Raw genomic sequence first — 14,129 nt, 5'->3', positions numbered from 1 at the left:
GAAATACCTAGCTAAGGATAAACCTCTGTACCTGGCTTTCGTTGACATGGAGAAAGCCTTTGACAGGGTCCCCCGATCCCTTATCTGGTGGTCAATGAGGAAACTTGGGATAGAAGAATGGTTAGTGAGAGCTGTGCGAGCCATGTACAGAGATGCTGCCAGTAAGGTGAGGGTTGGAAATGAGTACAGCAATGAATTCCGGGTAGAGGTAGGGGTCCACCAAGGTTCCGTCCTCAGCCCCCTCTTATTTATCATAGTCCTCCAGGCAATCACAGAGGAGTTCAAGACAGGTTGCCCCTGGGAGCTCCTCTATGCTGATGACCTTGCCCTAATTGCGGAGTCACTATCAGAACTAGAGGAGAAGTTTCAGGTGTGGAAGCAAGGTCTAGAATTGAAGGGCCTTAGAGTCAACCTAGCTAAAACCAAAATCCTAATAAGTAGGAAGGTAGATAAAACACAAACCCCTTCAGGTAGATGGCCCTGCTCAGTATGTAGAAAAGGAGTAGGTAGTAACTCTATAAGATGCACCCGGTGCAAGCTATGGACACATAAGAGGTGCAGCAACATCAAAGGCAGGTTAACTAGCAAGTTAGTTTTTGTTTGTGGCAGATGTTCAGGTGCAATAAAGACTGTAAACAAACAGGAAACAACTTCTATCTCATTCCAGGGTGAAAAACTAGAGGTAGTCGATAGCTTCCGCTATCTGGGCGACCAAGTTAGTAGTGGGGGTGGGTGCGCTGAAAGTGTAGCTGCTAGAATAAGAATAGCCTGGGCAAAGTTTAGAGAGCTCTTACCCCTGCTGGCGACAAAGGGACTCTCACTCAGAGTAAAAGGCAGACTGTATGACGCATGCGTACGAACAACCATGCTACATGGCAGTGAAACATGGGCTGTAACTGCTGAGGACATACGTAAGCTCGCAAGGAATGAAGCCAGTATGCTCCGTTGGATGTGTAATGTCAATGTGAATACCCGTCAGAGTGTAAGTATCTTGAGAGAAAAGCTGAACATTAGAAGCATCAGTTGTGGCGTGCAAGAGAGACGATTGCGCTGGTATGGACATGTGGTGAGAATGGAGGAGGATAGCTGCGTGAAAAAGTGCCACACCCTAACAGTTGAGGGAACCCGTGGAAGAGGTAGGCCCAGGAAGACCTGGGCTGAGGTGGTGAGGCATGTCCTTCGTACATTGGGCCTCACCGAGGCGATGACTACTGACCGAAACCTTTGGAAATGTGCTGTGCGTGAGAAGACCCGGCAAGCCAAGTAAGATCGTTGCCAGTGCCCCTGGACTGGTTCTTGTGCGGGTGGCACATGAGATGCACCATTTTGAGCGTGGCCGTTGCCAGTACCGCCTGACTGGCTCCTGTAGGATTTTCGAGCGAGATCGTTGCCAGTGCCCCTGGACTGGCTTGTGCGGGTGGCACATAAAAGACACCATTTCGAGTGTGGCCGTTTTCGTGCGGGTGACACGTAAAAGCACCCACTACACTCTCTGAGTGGTTGGCGTTAGGAAGGGCATCCAGCTGTAGAAACTCTGCCAAATCAGACTGGAGCCTGGTGTTGCCATCCGGTTTCACCAGTCCTCAGTCAAATCGTCCAACCCATGCTAGCATGGAAAGCGGACGTTAAACGATGATGATGATGATGATGATTAACAGATATTTTACACCTACTATTTTTCAGATAGATTAATGCTTCTCAAACTCTTTTTAGTCATTACATATACACATATTATTAGGCCGGGGTAATTTGATTCTGGTACTAGTTTGATACAGGTGACTACTAGCCCCAAACTTTAGCTTGTGACTTCAAACAAACTCAGGTATATATTTGTTGTGCTTCATATGGAAACCAGTTGAAACATTCTTATATTCCATTTTCTATGTTATCCACAAACATTAATTTCTCTGCCCATATGAAAGTTTAAAATTCTGTTTATACTAGAATCAATAACAAACATTTACATATCAATATATTTGCACATTTCAAGTTGAGATATGACCTAACACTAGAAGTGCAGTGGCTACCTTTATTGTATGTGTGGAAATACCAACTAATTTTGACAATTATACTTAAGCATATTGTTTACTATTTATAAACACAGCTTATGTTAATTTATTTATTTTATATTTCAAAGTCCATCATTATTACTAATATTGTAATTGTTGCTGGTGATGATGACTAACAAGCAATGAAAATTAATATTTCAATCAAAGTCAAAGACTAAAAAACTGTAAAGAATCATCTATGACTCCCTAGTATCCCCTTTTTCCCTGGTGCCCATATAAAATTTTCCAATGTTCCCCACCACTAGGGGACAGTGCCATCCACATTGAGAAGTGCTGAAATAGACTGAATTTGCAGAGAGAAAAGAGAGAGAGAGATGACCTGGTTAAGTGTCAGTGATAGGCATAGTGAGATTGAGTGAAATTCATGTCCTTCTCAAGGGCATTAATGAAACAAGTCAAATAGAATGGTTATGCTCAGTTAATTAGCCTGAATCAGTCCCCATTTTTATTTCTAACTTAATGACTAACCTCTGGTAGTATTTTCCCTAAAGGAAGGAGAGCCCTCTACCTTGCCTGAGAGTACATACTGATATCAGAATATCCAAGATTTAATCCTATAATGAGAATGGCTGCTGTTTGGGAATGAGCTGATGGAAATCGTGGAATTCATCAAAGAATATTTTGTACAGAAACACTACAGCTGCCATCACTCCTAAAGCGGGGAGGATGGGGGTGCACCAGTACAAAAGAAATCACTTTAAACTTGCTATAATAATATTCAGGATGCCCTATCTCTAAGTATAGAAGCAGATGTGTTACATAAGATTAATTTTGAGGATCTGATCAAAGACTTTGCAATTAAAAAAAGTTGGAGGAAACTTTTCAAATATGAATATACAAAAATAAACATTATTTTCCATCTTACTATTGATTTTGTAAAGTAACAATTTACTTTATGGTTTATTATTGTTTATATTTTGAACCACATATATATGAAGCACCGAAATCTTTTAAGTGCTTAGGGCTTCTTTGGGTTTTAATCCAGTCTTGCTCCTAAACTAGTTTTATAGACTTAAATTTACAGTTGGAAAAGTCATAAAACTAAAAAAAAGCATTAAAAACTTGTACCAGTTAATAAAATATCCAAAATAGAGTTATATAAATAGAGTTAAATAATCCATTAGAGTAGCTGCAAAGAAACTAAAACTTCAACTAAGTAGGAACAAATTTTAAACATCGCAATTATGAAGAACAAAACAAAAAGCTATGAAGTAATTTAGCCAGAAACAATAAAACAATGTTGCCAAAGGTGATGAATGAATGAAAAGAAAACTACAATCAAGTAGACAACAGTAAAATATCTATTTTCCATCAATTAGCGGCAATTGCAATGTATTTCTCACCTTACAGGTATCTCTGACCCCTACTGATTTTGTATATCTTCAATTTCATGTTGTATGCCTTCCCCTGCCAATATCAATGTACTTGAGTGGCCTCCATCCTGCATTTGTAAATATCTAAAATACAACACCTGATATGGCTTAATGTGCAGCATAATTAGGAGTAACCAGTAATGCCTACTCTACATTGAGCAACAATAGTAGTGATGTGTGGAATATGTCTATAAATCTCCTTTTCAGTTTTGTGTTTGTGCTATGAGATGTTTGGTGTCCTTCTTAAAAATCTGATGTAGGTACCTTGAAGGTAATCTTGAAGCTCCTTTTCAGAGTCCAGGTTTCATCTTCATACTGAAGAATGTCCCCTGTACACTGAAGAAGGCCAGCTTTGTTAACTGGTTAGTTTAGTCAGAAGAAAGGAGGGTGTTACATTTATAACCTTCACAGACCATTTGACCAAAATATGAGATAATATGTGGTCACCACCACACATCACAGACTGATTTGACCACTGTCTAAAGAAGTAGTAGAGAGAAGAGTTTGAATAAAACCTTCTAAAATACAGAGGAACCTAGGTTCTCAACCATAATTTGTTCTGAAAGTCTGTTCTAAAACTGAATTGTTCGAGAACTGAATCATTTTTTCCCATTAAAATTTATGTAAAAGAGATTAACTCATTTCCAAGCACCAGATGAATGCTTATTTACACACTTACACTAAGTATTTTAGTAGAAAAACGTTTATTCAAACTGTAACTAACACGCAAAAGTGTGTTATTTCTTAGAAGGGGAATCCCCTTCCATAATAACTTCTGGTAACTGTCTTCAGGTGGTGGGTTTCCCTTCACTGTCTCTTTGGTTCAGGTAAATCTTTCTCTGGGGGTTTCTTTTTTCTTTTAGTAAAAACCTGTCCAATGTTAGTTGTTTTTGCCTGCATTGTAAAATTTTTCTAAAATGAGACAAGACATTATCATTGAAAAGGTTTACTGCTCTATTTGCTACCACTGTATCAGGGTGATATTTTCCCACAAAACTTTGCACATCAACCCATTTAGCACAAATTTCTTTGATTAAAGAAGTTGCAACATCCTCCTTTCCTTCCTTTTCCCCGGAAGATGTTTCCTGAGCCAAAGTTTTTTGCTGTTCATTTTGGAGGTGTATGAGCTCTTCGGTGGTAAGCTCAGTACGGTGGTCTTCCAATATCTTCACTGTCAACATCTAAGCCCGTAGTTTTTCCCACAGAGACAATATCATCAATAATAGCATTTTCCTTCACAACAACAGTACTTGTAGCTGTCTCAAACCCCTCAAAGTCTCATTATGGTACACAGTCTGGCCAAAGTTTCCTCCATGCTGAATTCATGGTTCTGTAACTCGCTTGGTTCTATGCATTATCAATAAGATAAACACAATTCAGGATATTGAAATGATTTTTCCAAAATTCTCTGAGAATTAACTGAGTGTCATTAGTGACTTGAAAACACTTTCAAAACAGGGCTTTTGTATAAAGTTTCTTAGTTTGCAATGACCTGTTGATCCATTGGTTGTATTAGAGTTGTGTTAGGTGGCAGGTATTTGACCTGAATAAAATCAAAGTTTTCAACTAAGTCATCCTCCAAACCTAGAAGGTGAGTGGGAGCATTGTCTAACACGAGAAGGCATTTATGGCATGTTTTTTTCTTGCAGATATTTTTTAACACTCGGAGCAAAAACTTCATGAATCCACTCCTTCATATTAGCCTGCCACCATAACAGGCAATTTACTCTTCATAACATTTTTTTCTTTTGAAAACCCTTGGATTATTAGAATGGTAAACAAGCAATGGCTTGACCTTCAAATTGCCACTTGCGTTGCTGCATAGCAAAAGAGTGAGTCTATCTTTTATTGGCTTGTGCCCTGGCAATGCTTTTTTTCCTTCTTAGTAATATAGTTCCTATTTGGCATTCGTTTCGAAAATGACCCTGTTTCATCCCCTTTAAACATCTGTTGGGGAAGATAACCTCCTTTCTTTATCAAGTCACTAAACTCAATCAAAAATTTCTCAGCCACTTCCTTGTTTGAACTTGCCACCTCTCCATGCCTAATTACACTGTGTCACTTGTGTTCTTAAATTTCTCAAACCAGCCTCTACTAGCTTTGAATTCAAAAGTATCACTTTCAGCACTTGTACCCGGGGTTGTCTTTACTAGATCATTATAAATTTCTAATGCTTTCTCATAAATAAATGCTTCACAGACATTGTCACCTGCTAACTGTTTCTCATTTATAAAAGTATCTTTGGTCTTTGTTTATTAATAACAATCACTCCTTTTGCAACAGCTGCTTTTATCACTTCTTTATTTTTTAGAATAGTAGATATTGCCGGTTTAGGCATACCATACTGCTCAGTGAGATTTGACACTCAAACATCATTTCTGTGTTTTGTGATAATTTCTTTCTTCACTTCAATTGTTTTTCTCTCAACATTTCTTTTTTCTTTGCCAGTATCACTGCTAGCTTTCTTTGGAGCCACGACTAAGGGCTAATGAAGAGAAAAAAGGCGCAGTACAATAAAATTGGAAAAGAAAAACACAGCACAACACAGAAATGTATACAATACAGTAGTTGACACAGAAATGATTCCGTTCAGGTTAATTCGGTTCAGCTTAGTTCAGCAATGTTGTTTGAGAACTGAAATTTTGTTCAATAACCAAGGCATTCTCATCTCAAATTTTCTGTTCAAAAACAGATTTGTTTGACATGTGAGACATTCAAGAACCGAGGTTGTTCTGTATTTGGTTTTAGTCTAAACTCGATAGACTCAATAACAGCACAGAATGATAGCACTAAACAATGCATGACTTTGTTGTAACAAAAACAACTCTTTGGAAACCGAGAAGATATGAAATTTGTGGCAGGTTTTCTGTTGTGTTGTATGTTGGGAGAAAGTCACTATTTAGAAATGAAATTAAAACTCATAAAAGAAACATAAAAAACTGTATGAGTAAATAAACATTTTAAAATCTTAACTTCTAGATTATCAATTCAAAACTGAATTACCATAAAACATGAAAACAATGTCAGACATAAAAAACAATGAACAAGTAATATAACCACATAAAACACCAATAACGCAGACAATTGTATAGTGTCATACAGTAAAATAGTAAATAACAATAATAATTATAAGATAATACCTATAAAGATGTAAAAGATAAAGCAGAGTTATGACAAACCTAAGAAGTTAGATAAATTCCAGAGTTTGTGACATTTGCAGCTGTTCAACTCAACCCTTAATTCAACTTCAATATGTTAGAAAATATTTCCAATTTAAAAAAAAAAAAAACCTAATGTGTGTGTGTGTTCACATGCATGCCCTTTAAATATTTTGTCAGTTTCATTTATGGCCAAACTCATCAAAACCACCCTTTTACTTCTGCCACTGATTCATATTTCATTTACTGTTCCAAACTTTCACCTGAGACACACTCATTCACAGCTTCACTGCCGAACAACCACCATTTCAAAATTCCTCCAATTTCTCCTCCTCCCCACCCTCACATAATTTGATTAAGTTTGGAGATAAGATGACGCAAGATTTTATAAGGTAAAGATGGTAGAGATTCAAACTCTATGGAACCATGGGCTGGGAGCTCCTCATACCAGCCTAGAGATACATGTGCTAAACTAATTATTGACACTGTAATGGTCAAGGCTGATGACAATTTTTTTTCTCAGAGAGCACAACCATTCTTGAACCATGTATGTGTAAATATTTTTACCCCTTTATTGCAGAATCAGAAAATTTCAGTAGTTGTATATGAATTTTTGGTACATGCATTTTAACTTGACACAAACTGTCTACAGTTAATACTCTTTGAATCATGTAGAAATATGTGAAGGCAAAAGGCTTAGTGAATAGAGTGTTCGACTCAGGATCATAAGGTTATGAGTTTGATTCTTGATGGTGCATTGAGTCCTTGAGCAAGACACTTTTTATTTCATGTTGCTCCAGTCCATTCAGCTGGCAAAAATGAGTTGTACCTGTAATTCAAAGGACCAACCTTGTCAAAGTGTGTGTCACACTGAATCTCTCTCAGAACTACATTAGGGGTACACATATCTGTGGAGTTCTCAGCCACTTGCACATTAATTTCACAAAGAGGCTGCTTTGTTGATTGTATCAACTTGAACACTCATCATAACCAACAAAGTCATCAGCCATATAGTAGTAGTATGATCAAAGAGATCTGTGCTCAAACATGTTTAACCTATAACCAACCTGTCTTTTTCTTTCCAGACTTCCATCATTAGATTGTGACTATGCTAGAGCACCATCATGAAGGATTTTAATAAATCTTATTGACCCAGTACTTATTTTCATGGCTGGTATTTTTGTGATCTCTATTTGTCACGCTGCTAAGTTACAGAACATAAAATTAGGCAAGCAACAGTACCAAAACACAGACAAAGAGACAGGCATACTTCAACAGCAGACTTTAGTAATTTCTGGTCCCCCCAAAACACCTCTAAATTTTAGCTACTTATCCATCAGTGTTACACTTCCACAATGTCCACAACATCCAATGTTTTAATTAACCCAACAGGTATACCTTCACAGATACCAAACAAGCTCTGTGCAGCAGGAGCCTATATCTTATCCCTCCAAGACGAACCTAGTAAATTTGACATATATGGCAATAGTGAATGTTTCCTCTGTCAGACCCAACTTAAAAGCCTTTTTCCACAACAGGAACCCAAATGCTCTGATTGAGAACAACTTCACTAACCTCCTACTGGACACCAAACCTGGACCTACACCATTCAGTTGGTGTATTTGGATTGAGGCATCTTCAATTTCAAGAAATAACTAAGAAGATTGAACCTTCCACTATTGGAACCCAATGCCCCCCAGAAGCTCTATAAATGACAAGAATGGTATCAAACTGCCTGGCAATTGGCTTTATAGATATTTGAAATTAAATCAGTCAATGACCTTAACTGGTCAGCTGTCCACTATTTTAATAACTTAGTCACACAGGTATTTTTGGGTGCATTTATAAATTTTGGAAGACTAAAATGTAAATAAAAACAATATTTATATTTCTCAGTGAACAACTTGTGGCAAGAATGAAACACAAATACAAAAAATAGCAATTAATGAAGATTAATCATTGAAGGATACTGGCAAAAGGAGAGAGAGAGAGATATCTCTTTGTTCTTCACCAAAACAACTAGCTAAGAATAAAAGCATTGATGACAGCTATCATAAACTAAGGTGATTTGTTTAAAATCTAGGTAACATTAGCAATATATGTATGAATGTCTGTATAGAGTTATTCTGAATTGTATATAGTTCTTAGCAATTATACTTTCTTCAGAGTAGGGTGGTGGGTACTACAAACTCTGCTAATGCAACAGGAAGCCTTCACTAATACCAAACACTGACTTCAAAAAGGGTATCAGTTATTTCAGCAAATGACTGCAGTCAGCTGGAAACCAAGTTCTTTCTTTCCATTTCAGCTTGATAAAACAAATGTTTCAAATTCCATGTTTTGCTTTTTTGTTGTTTTTTCTTTATGGATTGGTGGATAGGGGGTAGCTTCTGTGAGACTAGATAAGTTATACTGCATCATCATCATCATTGGTGGAGGTGGTAGTTATACTGCATTAATAATAATAAGAGGAAGAAGGAAAGAATCATTTCAGAGTTTGGCGCAAGGCCAGCACAACCTCAGTACTTGAATGGCACTTTATTTTATCAACCCTGAAAGGATGAAAAGCAAATTTGCCCTCAGAGGAATCTGAACTCAGAATGTAAATGGTCAAGAGAAATGCCACTAAACATTTTGTCAGATATGCTAACAATTCTGCCAATTTGCTGCCTTGATTATTAACAACAGCAACAACAACAATAATAATAATGACGACGACAACTACAATAATAATAATAATAATAATTATTATTATTATTATTATTATTATTATTATTATAAGAGGTAAGTATTAGATAGTTGAAAAGAACTGATAGCGTGGAACCATAGGCTGCAGGTAGCAAGCCCACTACACATTCAAGACTCCAGGAGTTCCAACAAAACCTGACTTGACAATAACAACAACTACTACTACTACTACTGCTGCTGCTGCTACTACAACAACAATAATAATAATTGCACTGGAAGCATCAGTACCCAACTACTAACATGGCTCAAAAAATTGGAATGAATGTGAAGATAAAACACCCACAAAAATCATCATTGCTTGGAACTGCAAGAGTATTCTGCTGAGTTCTTGAAACATGATTAGTAAACAAACGTCCTTTTAGTCTGCTGGTTGTGGACAGTTGACACTTTCCATCATACCCAGCAAATTAAAGCTGAGGGGAAGGCAAAAATCCTCTGAGACTTTGACTTCCAGACAGACAAGGCCAGATATAGTCACCTTTAGGAGTGACAAACAAGAGTGCTTAATAATCAACGTGGCAGTGCCAGAAAATCAACATATTATCATGGAAGGAAGAGAAAAGATTGATAAATATGGAGACCTGAGAACTGAGATCACCAAGATGTGGCAGCTATGAGAGTCAAATATAAAGATTGTCCCTATTGTCATCAGAGCATTGGGTTCATTCAATACCACTCCATCTGAAAAAACATCTGGAAACTTTAGAACTACCCTACAATTTAGGTGTATTGCATAAAGTACTGTCTGTCTGAGGTCCTTGTGACTTGACAGACAGTACGCCACCCCCATAGACACAATATCTTCAATCAGCAACATTACGATATTGGATACTGTGTGACATCTTAAATAATAATAATGATAATAATAATAATAATAATAATAATAATAATAATAATAATAATAATAATAATAATAATAATAAAAATGCTTTCTAATTGATGTATCAATACCAGTAGATGACAACGTTTCTCTAAAAGAAATGGAAAAACTTTCAAAATACAAAGACCTGGAAATATAGGTAACTCGAATGTGGAATCTAAAAACAGAAACAATTCCTATCATAGTAGGTGCCTTAGGTATAATAAAAAAATATTCAGACAAATACATAACAAAAACACCAGGACTTACAAATATATATAACATACAGAAAATTTCACTACTGGGCACTGCACACATCCTACGCAAAACACTTTCAATACAGTAACCATAAGAACACCACAGCAAACCACAGCACATACCCAAGGCGCACAGAGCTGCGCTCGGTAGTGAAGTGAAAGCACGTTATAAAAATAAAACTACTGAACAATAATAATAATAATAATAAAGGTTTAAGAGTAACATTAATGTCATCAACCACACTGGTCTACAAATATCATGAAGGTATTGCCCCTCCCTCCAAACCCAGCAAGTAAAAAATAAAAAGGTTATTAACTAACTAAGAATAATCCTAATCTTTTCATCTTTCATAAAGTTTTAATCAAAAAAAAAATCCCAACATTATAAATTTATAAATTAAAGTGAAACTCAAAAAACCAGGTGAGTCATTAGAAGTCTAATGTTAATTTGTTCATTCACTCATTTATACTACAGAAGATAGTGTGTACATCTACACATTGAATTAATACATGAATATTAATGACAATATTTATGTAGCTGACAGTTAACATTACCCATTTAGGATGTAGGCTATGTAATCTAAAGGATGATCATCTGGTCACGCTGAATATTAATAATATTGTAATTACTACCAGCAGTACCAACTAGACATCTTTGTCTGTCTTTTAATATCATTAGAGAAAAAAAAGGTACCAGGCAAAATGTTTAGCAATATTTCATCCGTCTCTATGTTCTGAGTTCAAATTCCGCCAAGTTCAACTTTGTTTTTCATCCTTTTGGGATCAATTGAGAACTGAGGTTGATGTAATGAACTTATCCCCACCCCGCAAAATTGCTGGCCTTATACTAAAAATTAAAACTAATATCATTAGAGAAAAATTAGAAATAAACTCTGAAAAAAATTCAGTTCACTTGATGACAGGGCTTTGTCATAGCTGCTGGTAGGCTAGACCATTATTAGTTGGAATGGTGCAGCCCTGAAACTATTCAAATTAAACTCTTATCTATATTCAAACTATTGCCCATCAAACTACACTTTCAATGATTTAATTAATATCCTATCTTAACACAGCTTTAATGTTTAAAACCTTCTATGCTATTATAGTGAATATTTAACATTTGTCAGAAATCAATTATATATTTTGTTTTAACATTGAAGAGAGAAGTTTAACTAAAAATAACACCTGACAAGCAAACATCTATCTATAGGATTAATAACATAGCAATATTTCATTGACACTAAAACTTTTCAGTTTCTTTATACCAGTCTAGTGACCCCAATAAAAGCTAAAATTTCTTCTCTTCAGACTCACTGTAATATAGCGAAACATATAGCTCCATAAGTTCAATGATCACTGTTCAGTTATTTTGAGCAAATAATACACATTTCTCAATAAGAGTATTATACAAACAGTTCAAGAAGCTAAGCTGATGGAAGATAAGACTGTCATGATAAATTATGTTCTTAGTTTTCCTTCCTACATTTTCTGTTTAATATCAAACAGTAATAAGGAGACAAAGAGCTAGGAATTGTCTGGATACAGAAACAAATGGTCCAGTCTACAAAGATTACTCAGAACATATGTTCATTGAGAAGATAAATCATTGATAATGTCTGACATTCTTATCTATAGCTTCAAGAATGTTGTTACTCAAGCATTAACAACCCTCAGTGTGGCCACAGCTATTGAGCTGAAACTAGTATAAGAGTAACCCTTACAGCAAGATTTTCAAAACTAGGGATGCTGATGCTGGAACTGATTCATTTTCAGAAGGGCAACATTTTTTACTTGGTATTAATCCAAAACAGTTCAAGAATAACTCCTGATATTTTGATATTCTGCAAAACTTTACAGTTGCGTGTGATAAATTACCTTCATTGTCTACAACCACACTGTACTTTACAATAGTGCAATCCAGACCTTAAATTATACGCCAAGAATCTGAAACATTTCAATAAACCATATCCAATGTTGTAAGTACAACTACATAAAACAATTTCAGATTTGGTCATCTTCATAACAGGTTGAGAATACATCTTTATATTTATTGCTTATTGATCTGAATAATAACAGCTGTAACCCAGGCGACGCCAGGTCATTCAGCTAGTTATTAATAAAATGCAGCATTTTCACACAGCAAATAAAAACTGTAATGTACATGAAGCATAATGACAGATTTATTGGTGATGAATTTGGCACAATGCCAAATTTACAGATGATGCATTACTTTGCAATCAAATTATAGTTAATGTATTTACCACAGTAAATATAGGGGCTGACATTTGAACATTAAACCTGCAAAATAATATTTTGATGTTCTTCACAGTTTACTTTATTCTGTGGAATAGTAAATTCTGATAAAGAAAGTTCTGAGAAAGAACTTTTTTTAACCCTTTAGTGTTCAAACCAGCCGTAACTGGTCAAAATTAATTCCCCCTTATTTATTCAAGCCAGTCATATCCGGTCATATCCGACTGCTCTACAAAGTCGCTAAAAAAAATAAACAAATCACGTTATTCAATTCTTGTAGCTTTAAGATGAAGCCTTTCCCGCCTTTATTCAAGTAAAAATACTGTGAAATTGTTTAGACCACATGGTTTTTTTCAATGTTTGAAGAGAAGTGTGTACCTTAGTTGTTAAAGAAATGGCATCAGCAAATAGCGATTCCGACTTTGAAGGTTTACTCTTGATATAGAAAATATAAATGAAAACAAGAATATTTTGTCTTCGGATGAATCTGATATTTATATTAGTGATTATTTGTCAGATGAGGAAGATTTTGAGAACGAAAGTGATGAAAATGATATCGTAAATATGGCAACATGGTCAAAGATTACAACACCAATCACTATTCCTGATTTCACAGAAAACACTGGTCCACAACACAATTTACCTCCTGATGCTCAACCATTGGACTATCTATTTTTATTTTTACTAGAAAGTTTTTTTTTTTTTGAAAATGTGACAGAAGAAACAAACAAATATGTGCAACATTTAATTTCTATTTGTGGAAGAGACGATCCACTATGGCAGCCAACTTATACTGTGGAAATGAGAGCATTTTTCACAATAAATATTATGTTTGGTATGAAACAACTTCCTCGATTGTGGAACTACTGGAGTCCGGATATAAGGTATGGCAATCCATATATCTCAAGTATAATGTCGAAGACGTGGTATTCGAAAATATCTCAGTATTTGCATTTAAATGATCCTGCTAATGCCTCCAGCAAAAACAACCCAAACGACAATCCCTGTATAAAGTATGTCCTGTAATTGATTTACTCATTAATAATTATAAAACTGTGTATCTACCTGGAAAAATTTCAGTGTAGATGAAGCCATGATAGGCTGTAAGGGCAGAGTATATTTTCGGCAGTACATGCCTGCCAAACCTATTAAATTGGGGAATAAGGTATGGGAAGTTTGTGAATCAGAGACTGGGTATTGTGTAAACTTCGATGTTTACACAGGTAAAAAATATAATGGAAACAGACTGCATGATGTTGTATGGTCTCTTACTGAACCATTTCACGATAATTACCGACACCTCTATTTTGACCATTTTTTTCTTCAGTGGCTTTAACAGAAAATCTTGCCCATGTAAGTACTTACATGTGCAGTACTGTGATGGGAAACCATAAAGGTATACCCCGTGAAAA

The 14,129-nt window shown here is 35.8% G+C and overlaps 1 protein-coding gene and 1 pseudogene across 24 annotated transcripts in view; both read right to left on the bottom strand.

Annotated features, from left to right (window-relative positions):
- Positions 1-14,129, bottom strand: part of LOC106872761 (uncharacterized) — a 417,879-nt gene that overhangs the window by 255,385 nt on the left and 148,365 nt on the right. The gene's annotated exons all lie outside the window — the stretch shown is intronic.
- LOC149133732 (uncharacterized) lies at positions 4,231-4,909 on the bottom strand (annotated as a pseudogene).

This window comes from Octopus bimaculoides, chromosome 10 (assembly GCF_046866305.1).
Source record: "Octopus bimaculoides isolate indiv1 chromosome 10, ASM4686630v1, whole genome shotgun sequence".
NCBI classification, from domain to species: domain Eukaryota; kingdom Metazoa; phylum Mollusca; class Cephalopoda; order Octopoda; family Octopodidae; genus Octopus; species Octopus bimaculoides.
This window is presented reverse-complemented; position numbering and strand designations above follow the sequence as displayed.